This window comes from Echeneis naucrates, chromosome 2 (assembly GCF_900963305.1).
Source record: "Echeneis naucrates chromosome 2, fEcheNa1.1, whole genome shotgun sequence".
NCBI classification, from domain to species: Eukaryota; Metazoa; Chordata; class Actinopteri; order Carangiformes; family Echeneidae; genus Echeneis; species Echeneis naucrates.
Window position 1 is genome coordinate 9,505,987 of NC_042512.1, and position 16,612 is coordinate 9,522,598.

Below are 16,612 nucleotides of genomic sequence, written 5' to 3' on the forward strand. Positions count from 1 at the left end.
TGTTCCTCCCACATACTCAGATGTCTGTTTTCCCTTCTTATTAAAATGCTTCTTTTCCAGCTTTCGCTCATTTTTGGAATCGCGCACCTAGTCCAGTGTGTGTGTGTGTGTGTGTGTGTGCTCTCTCTGCTGGTCTGAGCTCTCAGTTAATTTAAATGCTTTGTTGGATCTGTCTGTCTGTATCATGTCAGAAACTCTGAAACACTCTGAACTTCTTTAAAACACGGTGGATTTACTGATATGAAAGTGTCATCACCAACATCCAGATGTTAGAAACACAGTGCTGCTTGGAAAATACCCTGATAGACTCCAACACACTGTGACTTTGTGAAACAACCAGTGGAGCCCCCTGGTGGTCAGTAGAAGTGCAGCCCCTCTGAGCTGGTGGCAGACCAAGGCTTCAGTCTGCACACATCTTCCACATGTGATGGCACACACACTGTGTATTGTGGCAACATCCGTCCCCTCAGAGAGAATCTGCTCTTTAACCCTCCTGTCGTTTTCACCCCCCGCCCCTTACTTTAGTGTTCCTGCTCTGTTTCATACGGTGGCCGGTAAGTGCAAAACTAAATTACAAAGTGCCAAACACTTTTACAAAGCGTCAAACAAATTTACATGTTGGGAAATATTTTTACATTTTATTCAACAAAATTACATAAGAAAAACACTTTTACCACTTACAAAACAAATTTACATTTTAGAAAACAAAGTTACATGTTGCGAAACAAATTTCCAAACGACAGAATCTTCCGGAAGGGGAATGTACCAAATGCCGGAAGTGATCCAGAAGAAGATTGACTGTGAGCTCAAAAAGTTTGTATCGGTTTGTGTGGCGGGAAAACTTTGCGGAGTGAAAGTTTGTGGCAGCATGGAGTAAATGATGTTTTGGCCGTTTTGTGGAAACAACTTGAGCCAATTTACGCGGTTGTGTTTTCCGTGCGGACGATCTGTAGAATGTTTAACGTTGATGAACGGACCAGACGGAAGGAGCACGCGCACAGGAGACATCTAATAAACAGCCGGAAAATGCTAAACAAGCTAAGTGTAGCATCGCGCTAACTAGCTGAAGCCGCTGTCATACATGCAGTGAATTAAAGTGCACCGTTTCATTTAGCAGCCATTCGTTCACGGAATAGCAACGCGTTTAGTTAGTATGCGTTGCTAGTTTTTATTTATTTATTTATTTATTTTTTATGATTTTAGGCTTACAGTTATGCTAAATGCACAATTGTTGCTGATTGTTTTAGCTGCTGCTAACTTTCTGTTTTGATACGGAACTCCGTTCATTCCAGCAGAACAACCATGAACATCATATAAACAATTCATGGAGGACAGAAAGTCAAAGTCAAAAGAACTGTGGGCCGAAAGGAAACAGGTCCAGGTACGTGTGTGGATATATCTGTAAAATATGGAAGTCAATATGTGTGTGTGTGAAATGAATGATATCTTTTTGTTATTTTAGCAGATAAACATGGATTGATGGCGCCACATGGAGCTGATTTAAAAGCTCAGAGAGGGAAAACACTCCCATTATATACAGATCCGGAGGTAGCAGCACCTGATCTACTGAAGCAAGCTGTCCAAGAAATGAGAACATTTAACAAGAACATGGATGAAGGAGCAGACCTTCTTTTGTATCCAGACTGTTCAGAGGTGCTCCATGTGCCTGGGTCAGAAAGCCCATTCAAACTGGCAGAATATAAAAAGGAAATAGGAAAGGCACTTTTTTCATTTGCCTAGAAACACACTTTAGAGGAGGTTTGTGGATCTCTTCATTCAATATTTTTACACATTTATTTACTCTGATGTAGCATAATTAATAATGTGTTGTTTGTTTTTACTACAGAGGTTGATACATCAGACTCTGATTCTGAAATTGTCATCACATCGAGGAGCACAGCTGAATTCAATGCAGCTGACACTGTGGTACGTTCATTTTTACATTTTGTACTTTCAGTTTTTTTATTTATTTATTGATAGAATATGCATTTGATTTCAAGCATTAAGTCTAAGAACCAAGTCTTGATTATTTGGCATTTACTATTCCAATCAGACACCCTGATAACCTTTCACCATTGATATATACTGTATGTGGTGAGGGAACAATAATGGAAGCTGTTTAAAGTTGCTGACAATTGTGTGCTTTTCTTCTCAGGTTTTTGAACCAAAAAAAACACAGTTCTCCCAAACGCAAACCTGAAGATAAAGGGTAGGTATTAGTTTTTACAAAAGCAGTAATTTGTCTTTAAGTTGTTGATGTGGTTGTGATGAACATGTGGTAGAAAATATCATACGTGTGATATCATTTATAACAAAATCATCTTATTTATAAATCTTATGGTTCCTCTCTACCTCTAAATGTTACTCAAAGCTCTGTTATACTCTGTATCATAAAGTTCATCAGTTTATCAATTTTATCATGTTTCAGAGATTCATCCACAGCTCAGCCTGGACAGGTATTAAGGCAGATTATGGCAGCCTGATGTTCTTTGCTTTCAGTGTGTTGTTTCAGACATTTTCATTTGTTTTTCAGACAGTAATATCTGACACCGAGGATCTGGATCCACCTGAAACAAATCCAGTCAGGAGTACTTCCTACGGGTAAGTAAAAAAACAACAGTGATTCACTTAATTTTAATATTAATTTATTGATTACATGGGAAAGATAATTGCATTTGTAAGATGTTCAACATATTCTGAAACCTGTGACATGCTGGTAAAATTCACAGATGATGCTGCCGTTTTGGAAGAAGGAATTGACACAGGTGGGCCGAGACGAGAGTCTTTAACTCTACTGATGAAACATCTGAAAGACCGGCCCATTTCTGATGGACCAGAAGGACATCAGTTCTTGGTGTACAATGCAAATGGTATGAACAGGGTTAGATGTAAACAATACTAATGGTTAATGATCATTAACTTCATATATCACATGACGCTTTGTTGCTTGAACTATTTTTCAAAAACGTGTTTCATCTCAGATTGAGAATGTTTCTTCAGTGGATGCTCTGTGAGAATGCATCATGAGACACGGCACAATGTTACAGACAGCAGTCTGTCTGAGACTTGTTGCTACTGTTGAAGAAAAGAAAGAAATCATGTCAGACTCCCTCCGATGGTACATTATTGACCGCATCCCATCTGTGTGTGCCTTAGTTTAGTATAATTGCTGTGTGATGTCTGTCTCCCCTTCCTCTGTCTTATGCCAATCAAAAGGTGCTCATGTCATTCCAGTCTTGTTTGTGTGCGTAATTCTTGCAGTCTGTAGAGTAACAATTACCCTGCCAAGTGCAAAGCAAGACACAGAGTTCTTCTTTAAATCAGTAATGTTCAACACAACCATTTTTACTCATTTCTATATGTTTGGGTGGATAGTCATTTTAGAAAACATTGAAGTTTCTTTAGGTCATTTAAATGTGAAACAATGTTTGTGGTGACTTTTTAGATTCAAAGATGGTCTTTCAGCTCTTCAGTTTCTGACTGCACTGCAGCAACAGCCTACTTTGCTGGCCCCTGTCCTGTGCCACTCTGAAAAGCCACTCACTGGTCTGGAACTTGACTCTTCAAACCTGACCTCAGTCCATCAGGAAGTAACAGGAGACTTAAAGAAAGTCAAACTTTGGGCTACTGGGCCGACTGTGTCTTTTATTGTGAAGGTTTGTAAATCACATTTTTATTTTTTATGATTTGTTGAGAAAATACATTGCCAAGATGTAACTGAAGGTTTTTCTTTGCAGAAGCTCAGGCTGCTGTGTCTCTGGAGGATGTTTTGATGTTTGCAGCTGGGCTGACTTCACCTCCCCCGTCCGGATTGGAACCATCGCCAAGAATAGAGTTCCTGGATGACTCTCCATTCCCAGTTCCCAATACATGTTCAAACACATTGAAATTAGCACTCCTAGATTCACACAGTGTTTAAGTCACACATGGACTTGTAACTGTAACTTGTAATTGGTAACTAGATCACCCCTCCAGACCGGACACCGAAAAGGTGTTTTGTTTTGTTTTTTTTCTCTCCACACAGTTAAGATTTTCACTGTTAAGTTTTAGACAAAACAAATTTCAAGAGGTTTTGTATTCCATACTTACAAAAATATAGGACTCATTACTTTGCTATAATTTTTATCAATTGATTTCAAACTCAGCAAAAATGAAGCTGTGACACTTGGTGTTCAGACAGACTGCAGTGTTCCACCACTCCAAATCAGATTTCATAGTTTGTCATTCACTTTTGCTTGTGATGTTTCCAAATGATTCTGGTACTTGTTCATCTGAAGAAATGAAACAATGGGAATGCAAATGTTATGTTTACAAACAATAAAAAAATTGCAAATATTTCCTTCTGATTGCATCTGTGATAGATGTTTTTTCCAAACTATTTTAAAACAGAAAAACAATATTTGATTCAATTCTGTGTGACTTGTCTAATACCAAATCACAGCACAGTCATCTCATGGCTCTTGACATGTATATTAAAAAAATTAATTAATTTAAAAAATAAATAAAATAGAAATAGGACAGAAACCCCAATGAGTAAGCACTTGATAATGCAGGAAGGGAAAATTCCCTTTGTCACTGACTCACAGCTGAGCAGTTTCTTTCAGCTTCATGTACAGTTCTGTTGCAGACTCCCAGTTCTCTGGCTTCTGTAGTTGTTTGTGCTCCATAACAAAGTCAAAGTCCTCCTGCATGTTTGAGTCCCCACATGGAGCTATTGACAGGCTCACCTCTGGAACAGCATCCAAATCAGCTGGTTCAATCTCAAATCCAGTCTGTGGAGCCAAATCTGTGTTAGATAGAATCAATAGCATTTATTTACATTTAAGCAATAAATAAATAAAACAAACATGGAAATATCAATCCATCACCAATATTACCTGTGTGGTCAGCAGTACAGTTCATTGGACATGACGCTGTTCTGGAAGTGTGAATCCTGTGACTGTTCCACAGTCTCACACACTCATCCAACATCACCATAGCAACATCTCAGAAGGCACTGATGCTCATGGCTCCCGTTGAAGTATCCAGCAAACAACTCCATCCAGAACTGAGACCTGTAGAAATGGATAGAATCGGAAGTAAATATATATTATTAGTAGAAGTGGAACTCCATCAAAAAATATTAAAGGCTTTGAAATGAACGCGTTAAAGTCACAGCCTCAATTATTCTATATGTTTAGAGGAGTTCATCTGAGATAGAACATAAAGATAAAAATCAAATCAAAGGTTGGTCATAATAAAATGACTTCATGAAGGCCACTTACCTTCCCCTTCTAAATATGGCCCACCAGGATTCAACACGCTGCTTATTCGTGGATGAGCCATACATGTGGCTGGACGGCCCAGAGCAGCAGTCATCATGATGGAGGCGTAGGGGAGACTGAATGGCAGCCATAATGCCATTCTCCGTGCCACAATCAGTCCTCAGTCTCATGAGAGGAGATTCTCAGCAATCACTGTTGGCTTCTTGTTATTTGTCACAGCACTTTAGGTGAAAAAATCCATCCATGCGTCCTGAGAGAGCCAGTTTATCAGAACCATCTGCATGCCACATACAGTTCGCTCCCATTGAGTAGCAGCTTCTTCTTAGAAACCTTCTGCGTGCTCTCTCATTCATCACATCATCTCTCTTCACTCGAAGATTGGACTTTTGTCTGAGTACCTGCCACATCGTCCGATAGCCAAACAGTTGTCCAGGTCCACGAAGTTCCAACCTGATGGCGTTTGGAGAGGAATCATCCTTTGAAGAGTCCGCAGGCTGATGTTTGCACCGTGTAAACTTCACATCATGCTTCAGTAGATCAGGTGCTGCTACCTCCGGATCTGTATATAATGGGAGTGTTTTCCCTCTCTGAGCTTTTAAATCAGCTCCATGTGGCGCCATCAATCCATGTTTATCTGCTAAAATAACAAAAAGATATCATTCATTTCTCACACACATATTTACTTCCATATTTTACAGATATATCCACACACGTACCTGGACCTGTTTCCTTTCGGCCCACAGTTCTTTTGACTTTGACTTTCTGTCCTCCATGAATTGTTTATATGATGTTCATGGTTGTTCTGCTGGAATGAACGGAGTTCCGTATCAAAACAGAAAGTTAGCAGCAGCTAAAACAATCAGCAACAATTGTGCATTTAGCATAACTGAAAGCCTAAAATAGAAAAACTAAAAACTAGCAACGCATACTAACTAAACGCGTTGCTATTCCGTGAAGACAACGATTGGCTGCTAAATGAAACGGTGCACTTTAATTCACTGCATGTCTGACAGCGGCTTCAGCTAGTTAGCGCGATGCTACACTTAGCTTGTTTACCATTTTCCGGCTGTTTATTAGATGTCTCCTGTGCGCGTGCTCCTTCCGTCTGGTCCGTTCATCAACGTTAAACATTCTACAGATCGTCCGCACGGAAAACACAACCGCGTAAATTGGCTCAATTTGTTTCCACAAAACGGCCAAAACATCATTTAATCTATGCCTGCAAAGTTTTCCCGGCACACAAACTGATACAAACTTTTGAGCTCACAGTCAATCTTCTTCTGGATCACTTCCGGCCTTTGGTACATTCCCCTTCCGGAAGATTCTGTCGTTTGGAAATTGTTTCGGGTTCTGCCACTTGTAAATTAGTTTTGTCCGTGGTCCGTTTTTTCTTATGTAATTTTGTTAAATAAAATGTAAAAATATTTCCCAACATGTAAATTTGTTTACATGCTTTGTAAAAGTGTTTGGCACTTTTGTTTTGCACTTACCGGCCACCGTATCAAACAGAGCAGGAACACTAAAGTAAGGGGCGGGGGGTGAAAACGACAGGAGGGTTAAAGAGCAGATTCTCTCTGAGGGGACGGATGTTGCCACAATACACAGTGTGTGTGCCATCACATGTGGAAGATGTGTGCAGACTGAAGCCTTGGTCTGTCACCAGCTCAGAGGGGCTGCACTTCTACTGACCACCAGGGGGCTCCACTGGTTGTTTCACAAAGTCACAGTGTGTTGGAGTCTATCAGGGTATTTTCCAAGCAGCACTGTGTTTCTAACATCTGGATGTTGGTAAAGAGCTACTCTGCATTGGCCGGGAATCGAACCCGGGCCTCCCGCGTGGCAGGCGAGAATTCTACCACTGAACCACCAATGCTTATTTTATGGGTGTTTTGTCCTTTGATATCAGTAAATCCACCATGTTTTAAAGAAGTTCAGAGTGTTTCAGAGTTTCTGACATGATACAGACAGACAGATCCAACAAAGTATTTAAATGAACTGAGAGCTCAGACCAGCAGAGAGAGCACACACACACACACACAGTGGACGAGGTGCTCAGCTTCGCCCAGTCTGTGATTCCAAAATTGAGCGAAAGCAGGAAAAGACGCATTTTGATAAGTATAAGGAGGAACAAACCAACAGATTTGGTTTTTGTTCAATTTAACGGCACTTATTTGTCTAATAACAGCTGATTTGTGTTTCACTTCATTCGTTCGCGAGACAAGCGTGAGCTTCTTTGTGCGCATGCGCCATTCCGTCTGACTCTTTGACGCTTCCGTCTTTGATCTCCAGTGACGTCACACAGTCTCGTTGTGAGGTGAGTAAACAGTTGTTGATGTTGTCAGCGAAACATTCATTCATCCTCAGAGTCATCTGCTTCTCCCGATCTCCATTTTCATTTCCAACCACTCAGAGAGACAAGAACACACACAGACACACTCTGACTAACCAAACCATTCCAGGAACAATCAGGATGATTCTGGCTCAGGGTGTGACAGGTCCGGGGTTCAAATCCCAGATGAGCCCTTTGTCAGCTGTTGTAAGAAGTGAAAAAGCCTCCTAAATGTGGAGGGAGGCCGACTCTGTCAGAGAGCAGTGTGCATTCTAGCTTCCTTTAGCTGTCAGCCTCTGATCATCAACTCTTCAGCTTCTATGACTTCAACAATTCCTTCTGAATGCAGTCTGAGGCAGTGATTGTGAAACTTTCATTCAGACAGAGATCCCACATTCAGAAGAAAACAGCCACACACAAACAAAGTCATCATGAACAGCCTACATGGAGCCTAAATGAAAAGAAGCAGGAACTAAAGTGTGAAAATAATGATGAACAAAGTGTCACACAGAGAGGCTGCAGCCTGGTGTGGACTATAACGTCAGAAAATGGATCAGTCTGTGACACGGAGCACTAAAGTTGGAAGGCTGAGTTCAGCTTCAGCTTCTTTCATGTTCTCCCTGTGAAAGAAAGAAGGTGAACATGAGCTTGATATGAGAACACAGCAGTGTGCATCATGGTGCTCATGTTCATATAGAAAGAAGGAGGAAAAGCAGCAGCTCTGGTTTGCTGTTTCACTCCCTTTCCCTCCCCGCTATGAGCTGTCACTCACCCACAGCACATACTGTAGACTGGTTCACAGTCAGACTCATGATTCATGACTCATTGGTTCAGAGTGGAACTCATGAGTCCCAGTTCAGCAGCAGCACATTCACACACTGACTGTATGATATCACTATATCAATCAATGAATCATTTAAACTTTATTTACACAGCATTTGTCGAACAAATAATGTTGCACAAAGTACTTTACAACTTACAATATAAAAATAAACAACATTCCCCACCCAGGCCAGCTCATTCACACACATCCACTCACACAGTGACACTCAGATGAAAATAGGATGCCATATTTTACATAACATCCTATTTTAATGTTTTACAAAGGTCATTAAAGGCACTTAAAAAAAAAAACAACCTTTCTGGACATAAATTCTGCTGTTGCAGTGTCCTTGAGTTCTGCACTTTCAGCATCCTGTTGTTTATTGATTCTTATAAGTTTTTTTGCCACATGTGGATAAAACTGAGAATTATTAGAGATGGGAGAAAGACAGTCTTTGACCAAAAGGTCAGAAATGTATCTGACAGCAGTCCATGTAAACTACACCCCAGAGGTCCGCTTTTCAGGAACACACTGAGATTTAGACAGTAAAGTCCAGTTCTGTCTCCAATCTGGAACTGATGGAGACTCAAAAGCTGAGAAGTGAAGCATCTCAGTTTCTTGTATCCTTCAATACAACTTCCTCAGAGACACTGAACCAGAACAGATCCTGAACCCAGGATAGAGAGGATCCGTGAACGTGGTGTTGAAGGTGTGGAGGTGGATCAGTGAGAAAAGACACAAACATACAGTTTGTTCCAGGAGTTTTCTATGAACACCAGAGAAACTGATAGACAAGCTTTGATACCTTTAATGAGTCAGACAACAACAAATGATCAGCTTTTACCTTTTTTCTTTGATAAAGTCATCCATAGACCGATCACTCTTCATGGAGACACAGCTCAGTTCAGGAGAATCTGGTCTTGACTTCTGGTTGCTAGTAGAAACAGAGTTGACAGTAAAAGAATTAACAACCAAGAAAATGGGCAGAAAATTATCAGTTTAAAATAAATCAGCCAAGTTCCTCCATCCAGCTTTCATTTGTGTAGCCACAAATCATCCAGATCACTTTATTGTGCAATGTTTTTGTTCATTTTAATGACATTTACATATCACACTGACTGTTTGGATGTTTTTCATTTGACTAAAGTGAAGTGTTTTGCAAGTATTATTGACGTGCAAGTTGAATAATGATAATAATAATAAAAAAATAATAATAATAACAATAACAACAAAAATAACAGCCATGTCTGTAGGTCCGAGTGTGAGTGTGGCAGATTGTTTGTCCTGTCTGTCTCTGTGTGTTGGTCCTGAGATGGACTGGCAAATATGAATAAATGAATCTCCACATTCTGGTTGAGATCCCAATGGAGACAAGGACAAAAATGAAAACAGCTGGAGTAAAAAATGTAATTGACAGTGAGAGTGAATAATGATGGAGCAGTGATCTGAGTGCTGAGCTCTGACAGATGGACAGTTAGAGATCCTCATCTCACCTCTGAGCTTTGGTCTGACTCTCATGTTCCCCACACAGAGTGGTTTTAGAGGGAGGGGCTCCCTCCTCTCTGTCCTCACACTGATTCATAGCTGAGGCTCCACCTTCACACAAACACAACAAAAAGCTTCATTACAACAGGACACAATTACAACAATTTTCTCTCTCTCTGTTGATTTCAGTCAGATTCAGTTTTAACAGAAACATTCCTCAATCATGAAGTGTAAGAATTAATGATCCCTGACACAGTTTTGATCACCATAGGTTGGCACATTTGAAGGAACAGAATTTTAATGAAATACATTTTGACGACCAAATCATTCCTCCAGAAGCAAAGTAAAAGATAAAAAATACATAAAAACAAAAGTTACATTTAAAACACTCTGACCTGTGTCAGGAAAACCAAGATCAGAGGAGGTGGTTCTCTCATCTGACGTTTAGGATGAACCTTAAACATTTGTTTCTTTATTTGATACATTATTTAACCCTCCTATTATCTTTGGGGTCAATTTGACCACATTCAATGTTTATCATTCAAAAAACAATAGTTAATTTATTTTTTTTTTTGCTTCATAGACTTGATTATGACCATGACTTCTCCTAATTTGATGGGTGCAGTTGATTAAGCATAAAATTATCATGACATTTTTTCGAAGTGCTGAACACACATTGCACACACTGGTATTCCTCTGGGGTCAATCTGACCACCCCTGCTGAAGTAGAGCTGATATTTCCCTGGGAAAAGGTTTACTGTCAATGGGATGTTTTGGAACAGCTCTTTGACAGTGAAAGTGACACAGAGGATTGTGTTGAGGAGGACCCTGATTTGGAGGCATTCTCATCTGATGGGAATGAGAGTGTTGACCCTCCTGTTGTCACTCAACCACCAGCGACACGATCCCCTCCAAAATGAAAATATGGTCCCTTTGTCCACTTCAACAGCAGGGTAGACTTAGTGCTGCTAATATTATCAAAATGGTTCCAGGCCCAACCAGATATGCAGTCAGCCGTGTTGAAGACATCAAGTCATCATTTGAGCTCTTCATAACACCAGCAATTGAAAATATTGTTCTTGGGATGACAAATTTAGAGAAGAAGCGTGTGTATGGGGAAGACTTGGATGTAGTTGACTTGGAAACCTATATTAGCCTGCTCATTTTGGCAGGAGTTTACAAATCAAACTGTCGACGCATGACTGCCTGTTGGCCCCTTGTCATCTTCTTCCACATGATTAATGTGAGTGCATACAATGCATTTGTGATATGGTGTGAAATAAACAAGGACTGGAAAAGGGGAAAACTTAGCCGAAGGAGGATTTTCCTGGAGCAGCTTGGTAATGCACTGGTGAAACCTCAGACTGAGAGAAGACGGTGCCTTCCAAGAGCATCAACAGCTGCTGCAGCTATTGTGAAGGACATACAGACAGAGACAAACATCCCAACTCCTCCAATGGTACAAACCGCAGGCGAGAAATGTGGCAGGTCTCAGATTTGTCCCACCCGAAATTCTTAGACCAGCATCACCGGTTATGCAACAAACATGTCTGCAAGGAGCATGCACACACTCTGCACATCCTGTGTAAAGTAGTCCAGACTAGAAGCTTGACTGTGTGCAGAAAGAGCGGTTCCATGTTCTGACTATCTGACTGATGTTCTCATTATGATTTTCTGTTTCAAATATGCAAACCCCCTCACAAACACCAAAAAAGGAGAAAAAAAAAAAATCAAACAAAAAAAACCCCAAAACAAAACACAAAAACTAACTCTGCCACTGCCTGTCCCAAATCTAGATAATCAAAAAAAGGAGGGGTACGTGAGAGGGGTGGGGGATTAATCACTATGTCTCATTGTTTGAGAATCATGAATGTTCATCCCAAATTAGAAAAGGTTTGGATGAAAGATTTTCAAGATAAATTATTTCTAATTTAAATGTTTGGCCTGAAAATCTGTAAATCAATTTCTTGGCACAAATATTCCTGGTGTCAGATTGACCCCAAGGGTGAAATGTGTTAGTAATATTTGAGAGTAATAGGAGGGTTGAATAGTGTGCCTCCACAACTTCATACACAAATTAGTCTGACCTGTCATTAATCTGGAAGTTTCATAGAAATGTTTCTCAGATCTGATGGTGCTTCTTCTGTCTGTCCACTAGATGGTGGTATCTGACTGTAGGATGTGTTGATGGAGCTGTGATTTAATTCATGTCACATTATTGAGCAAACAACTTGTGACAATTTAATTCCCACAAATAATTAATTAATAATACTTAGATAATCCCCAACAAGTGGAGTGCTGCTTTAAACCTTCAATGGCTTCCTTGTATCTGGAAATACTCAGAGTGTACAATTAACAGTAAGAGTTCAATTTACTCAGCCAAGTTCATCCAAGATTTCAGACCAGCTCTGACATGTTTGTTCTGTTCTGGATCAGTGATCCAGATTCTCACCTGCAGTGAGAATCTTTGCAGTGTCGATGGCTGCATGTCTGTTGCCCTCTAACTTTAAAAATCAAAAAGCGCTTCACAGTTTTTCTGCCTGTTTTAAATTCTTTACCATTCTGTAATTCAGATCCCGACTATTAAATGTTATTTTAACTATTTACGTCACACGTTTTCCTGAATATTGTTGTCCCGTTCAGTAGAGGAAAGAGCTGCCTCCTCTCTGTCCACACTGACTCTTAGTTAACAGGTCGATGAGTTCTGAAGAGTGTCCAATAATAAAAAGATTACAATCAATCCGCTACCAAAAGTAAGATGAAAATCTGTGTCAAAGAGCACAATGTGATCACACTGATCCAGTTCAGACATTTACAGATTCTCACCTGCTGAACTCACTTCAGGTTGATTTAGTCACTTTACAGCTTCATGTGTCGAAGTAACATCTGAAGAGACGAAGCTGCTTCTTCTCCCTCGTCAGTCCAGGTGTCTGAGAGTGTAACATCAACAAGACGAGTTTAATTCACTCACCCAAGTTCATCCAACATTTCCGACCAGTTCAGACATGTTTGTTCTATCATGGCGCAACGATAACACTGCATACCAGCCCAAGGAAATCAACTTATCCTTCATCATGAAAGTTAAGTTGATAAAAATTTCTTTCATTGAAGATTATTTTGTTGTGATCATTTAAAGACCTTAAAAAATCTAGTTTAAGTCTATTGATTTCATATCTTAGTTTCCTCCGTGAATCCTATCTTATATTAAAACAAGAATAAAGTGAAGATAAATAGGAAATAGGAGATAGGAAGGAAGGTAGATAAACACCCAGTTGCTCAGCTCTACTCTCCTGTTGCACCCACATCTCATTCCACCAGTTTTCCGCCAGATTATCTTGAGCATCTTGCAAAGCTTTGTCATATTCATTGCCAGGCTGTTTGTCTGGATTTCACCCTGCCTGTCTCTGACCACATAACCTGACCACCATCTGTCTCTGACTCCTCTGGCTGCTGGCCCCTCACCTCTCCCCTGTTTGCCTGGGTTCCCTCACCAGAGGAGCTTCAGAATAAACTGTTGAACTGTTCTTCTTTGATCTCAGTCTGTACTGTATTTGGGTTCGACCGAACACCCATTACAGTCAGTTAGTATTGAAATTTCGACTTTTTGCTTCAATAGGACTAGCGGTTAAAGGTGCAAACCAAATACAAAATGCCAGAAATGCATGATGCTAAAGATAATCTGACAGAAAATGAGTGGAATGAGATGGTTGCACTGATTAGGTGGGTGCAGCAGACGGGTAGAGCTGGGCTTTGTGTTGATTCTATCATAGCGTGCATTTATGATCTTTCCCATGGCAGAGCTAACAAAAACAAAAACATTATTAAACAGCTTTCAGTTCATGACATACATAACTGCTTCTCATTGCCACTGAGAATTCTTGAGGAAACTCACAATAATGCATTAAAACACACCCAACACAAAATAAATATAATAGATATTTTATATTTATTGTATTGCATATAAAGCATTGTGAAAACACATTTGGGCAGAAAGTATATCCATGGTTGTTTCTTTCCTGTTCTCTTCTCATTTGAAGTCACAGACTCAGGTTTAGAGACAAACCAGCCTTATTACCTTAGTGTGTTGCATCTACCTGAAGCTTCTCAGTCATCTTGTCAGAGGTAATGTGGTAACATGAGCAACATGTTATCCATTTTACTTGGACGAACCACAGAATGCACCTTCAGAGAACTTAAGAGCAAAGATTCACTCTGCCAACATTGTTTTTGTTGCAGCAAAGGATGGGATAGTGTTGGGAAAATTTAACTGTCGACCAAAAACATCATCTGGAGGAGCTTCAGACCCAGGAAATGAATGAACTTAACCCCTCTCTACACAACACATATGAAGCACATGAAAAATGGTTGGGCGCAGGTCACACATTCAAAACATACTCACACAAGACACACACTAACTAACCTAAATAATACACCCCAAAAACTAAACAAACAAAACTAAGTTCTCCCAAATAAAGTCAATCAATTGCCCACCCTAATCCTCACAGAAATGACAAAAGAACACACTTACAGTTATCCAATCAAATCAATAAAGAAAACAGTGGGGTTGGAGGACGTGCCTGTGTGGAGCCTCTGTCAACCAACTCCCAGACAACAAACAATATGAAAAGAACATATTAATACCACCAACTAAATTAAACTAAAACAACTAACAGCAGGTGGTATAAATAAACCCACTGAAACATGGCTCGGTTCAGGAACCAGACTAGTTCAGCCACAGTGAGGAGAGGACAAACAAAACAGCAGCCTGTTGACTGTGAAACACAGAAGGCACAGCCACTGGGCAGAGGGCCGTTTCCAACAGCGTGGAGGAGGAGAGGGAGCACTGCCAACTCACAACACAGAGAGGCTGAACGGGCTCTGAGCAGGAGACCGTAAAAAAAAGTCTGCATTCAAGAGGTCCCAGGAGGGAGCCACACTGACACTGACAGCAGGACACACACACACACCGGACTGTGAAGGTGAGGAAGAGGAACCGGAGGATCCACGTAAACACACAGAGGGGACCTGATAGCTGATGGGATTCAGCCTGCTGTCAGCTGAGTGAGGAGGAGGGGGAGAGAATCTCCATCTGCCACACAAGAACCTGTTTTATTTTCATTTATTCTATTGCTCTTTCCCACACAGATGCAAACATAAGCTCCACCTTTGTTAGGGTTAACACTGTCACACTTTTTACATCGAATTTCTAACAGTTTCCTTGTGTGAGTTTGAACACTGTGGCCGTTTTGGGAAGAGGGAGAGGATGAAGCTCACAGCAGTACCTGCTGCTGCTGATAGAGAACTGCAGAACTTTCATGAGTTTGATTTCCGGGCAATGCAATGTTACTTTTTCCTCCAACTTTTTAAAACAGAGCTGCTCTACATGAAAAGCAGCACTGACAGGTCTCCTCCATCTCACTCTTACTTAAGCTGACTTCCAGGCCTAGATGTTGCAGTCTCATTATATGAAAGCTGTGAGTTTGACCCTCACATGGGGTTCACCTGTGCTCATCTGTTCCCCTCACACAGGAAAAGTACCCGGAAGGGACCAGCTTTATTTCAGAGCACAAACAACTAACCCTAACCCAACTAAATAAAATGTACATCAACCTAAGAACACTAAAAAAGAATAACTTGCATAAACTCACATACCTGCATTGTGGAGAAGAAACATTCACAGGTGTTGACAGGTTTTTCTCCTACATGCCCTCTGTGCTCTGTAACACCATGAACACAGTCACTACATGGCTCCTGTTAGCATCCAGTCTCAATAGCACACTCTGGCGTTATAAGCTAAGTAGCAGCCGAGCAACTCATGCTTCTCCACTTCTCCTCTAATTGGCGAGATTATGCATGAAAATAACAAAATATTCAGTTTTACAACTTAACTCTGTGATTACACCAACTTCATAAGTATTTTTATTTAACTTACTTCAATTTGCACAACAAAAACGATCAAAAAAAAAAATACAAAGAGCATCAGAAATGCGTAATTTTCTGGAAGGAGAGTCGCGCTCAAGAGGAAGTAATTAGCAGCGCAAGACGGTAAATGGAGATTACAAAATAAAACATGCATTCTACTTCCGGTGATTCGCAGACCTCCCTCCCGGCATTTGTCTATGTTTTAAACCTGAACATCAACATCTGTAACTGTAAATTCCTTCCTACAATATTAACACTCAAAAGAATAAAAGAAAGCATGACAAAAAAAAATACTGTCCTTCAAAATAAGAGTGTGCGCTTCACTGCCATGTTGTTTGTCTCTGAAACCACGTCTGTGTCGGTCAACACGTGTGCTCCTCACAGTTGTGTGTCACTTCCTCAAAGGTTTGAAGTGATGTGTGAGTCTGAAGCGCTGCTGCCTTTTGTGACGTCACTGCCATAAAGGCTAAAAGTCCGATCAGGAAGTGTGTCCCTCGCCGGGTGCGGTGGCGCGCGCCTGTAATCCAAGTTCCCGGGAGGCTGAGGCTGGAGGAGCGTTTGAGCTCAGGAGCTCTGGGCTGCAGCGGACTATGTCGATCGGGTGTCCGCGCTAAGTTCGGTATCGATATGGTGCTCCGGGGGGAGCCCGGGATCACCAGGTCGTCTAAGGAGGGGTGCACCGGCCCAGGTCGGACACGGAGCAGGTCAAAGCCCCCGTGCCGCTCAGTAGTGGGATCGCGCCCGTGAATAGACGCTGTAGTTCAGCCTGAGTAAGACAGCGGGACCCAG

The 16,612-nt window shown here is 40.9% G+C and overlaps 1 protein-coding gene, 2 long non-coding RNA genes and 1 other non-coding gene across 5 annotated transcripts in view; 1 reads left to right on the top strand and 3 right to left on the bottom strand.

Annotated features, from left to right (window-relative positions):
• LOC115052583 (NACHT, LRR and PYD domains-containing protein 3-like) overlaps positions 1-16,612 on the top strand; it is a 111,704-nt gene that overhangs the window by 20,196 nt on the left and 74,896 nt on the right. The window lies entirely within an intron of this gene.
• Positions 7,067-7,137, bottom strand: trnag-gcc (transfer RNA glycine (anticodon GCC)). The gene has a single exon. It is a non-coding gene; the product is annotated as a tRNA-Gly (tRNA).
• Positions 8,498-9,411, bottom strand: LOC115052613 (uncharacterized). 2 transcript variants are annotated; one of them, XR_003841378.1, is made up of 2 exons: positions 9,261-9,411; positions 8,498-9,182 (listed from the first exon to the last, which is right to left on the bottom strand). It is a non-coding gene; the product is annotated as an uncharacterized LOC115052613 (long non-coding RNA). The 2 variants fall into 2 exon arrangements; XR_003841377.1 differs by having other exon boundaries at positions 8,498-9,083; positions 9,261-9,407.
• LOC115052610 (uncharacterized) lies at positions 9,950-15,806 on the bottom strand. The gene is made up of 3 exons (XR_003841376.1): positions 15,554-15,806; positions 12,728-12,831; positions 9,950-10,012 (listed from the first exon to the last, which is right to left on the bottom strand). It is a non-coding gene; the product is annotated as an uncharacterized LOC115052610 (long non-coding RNA).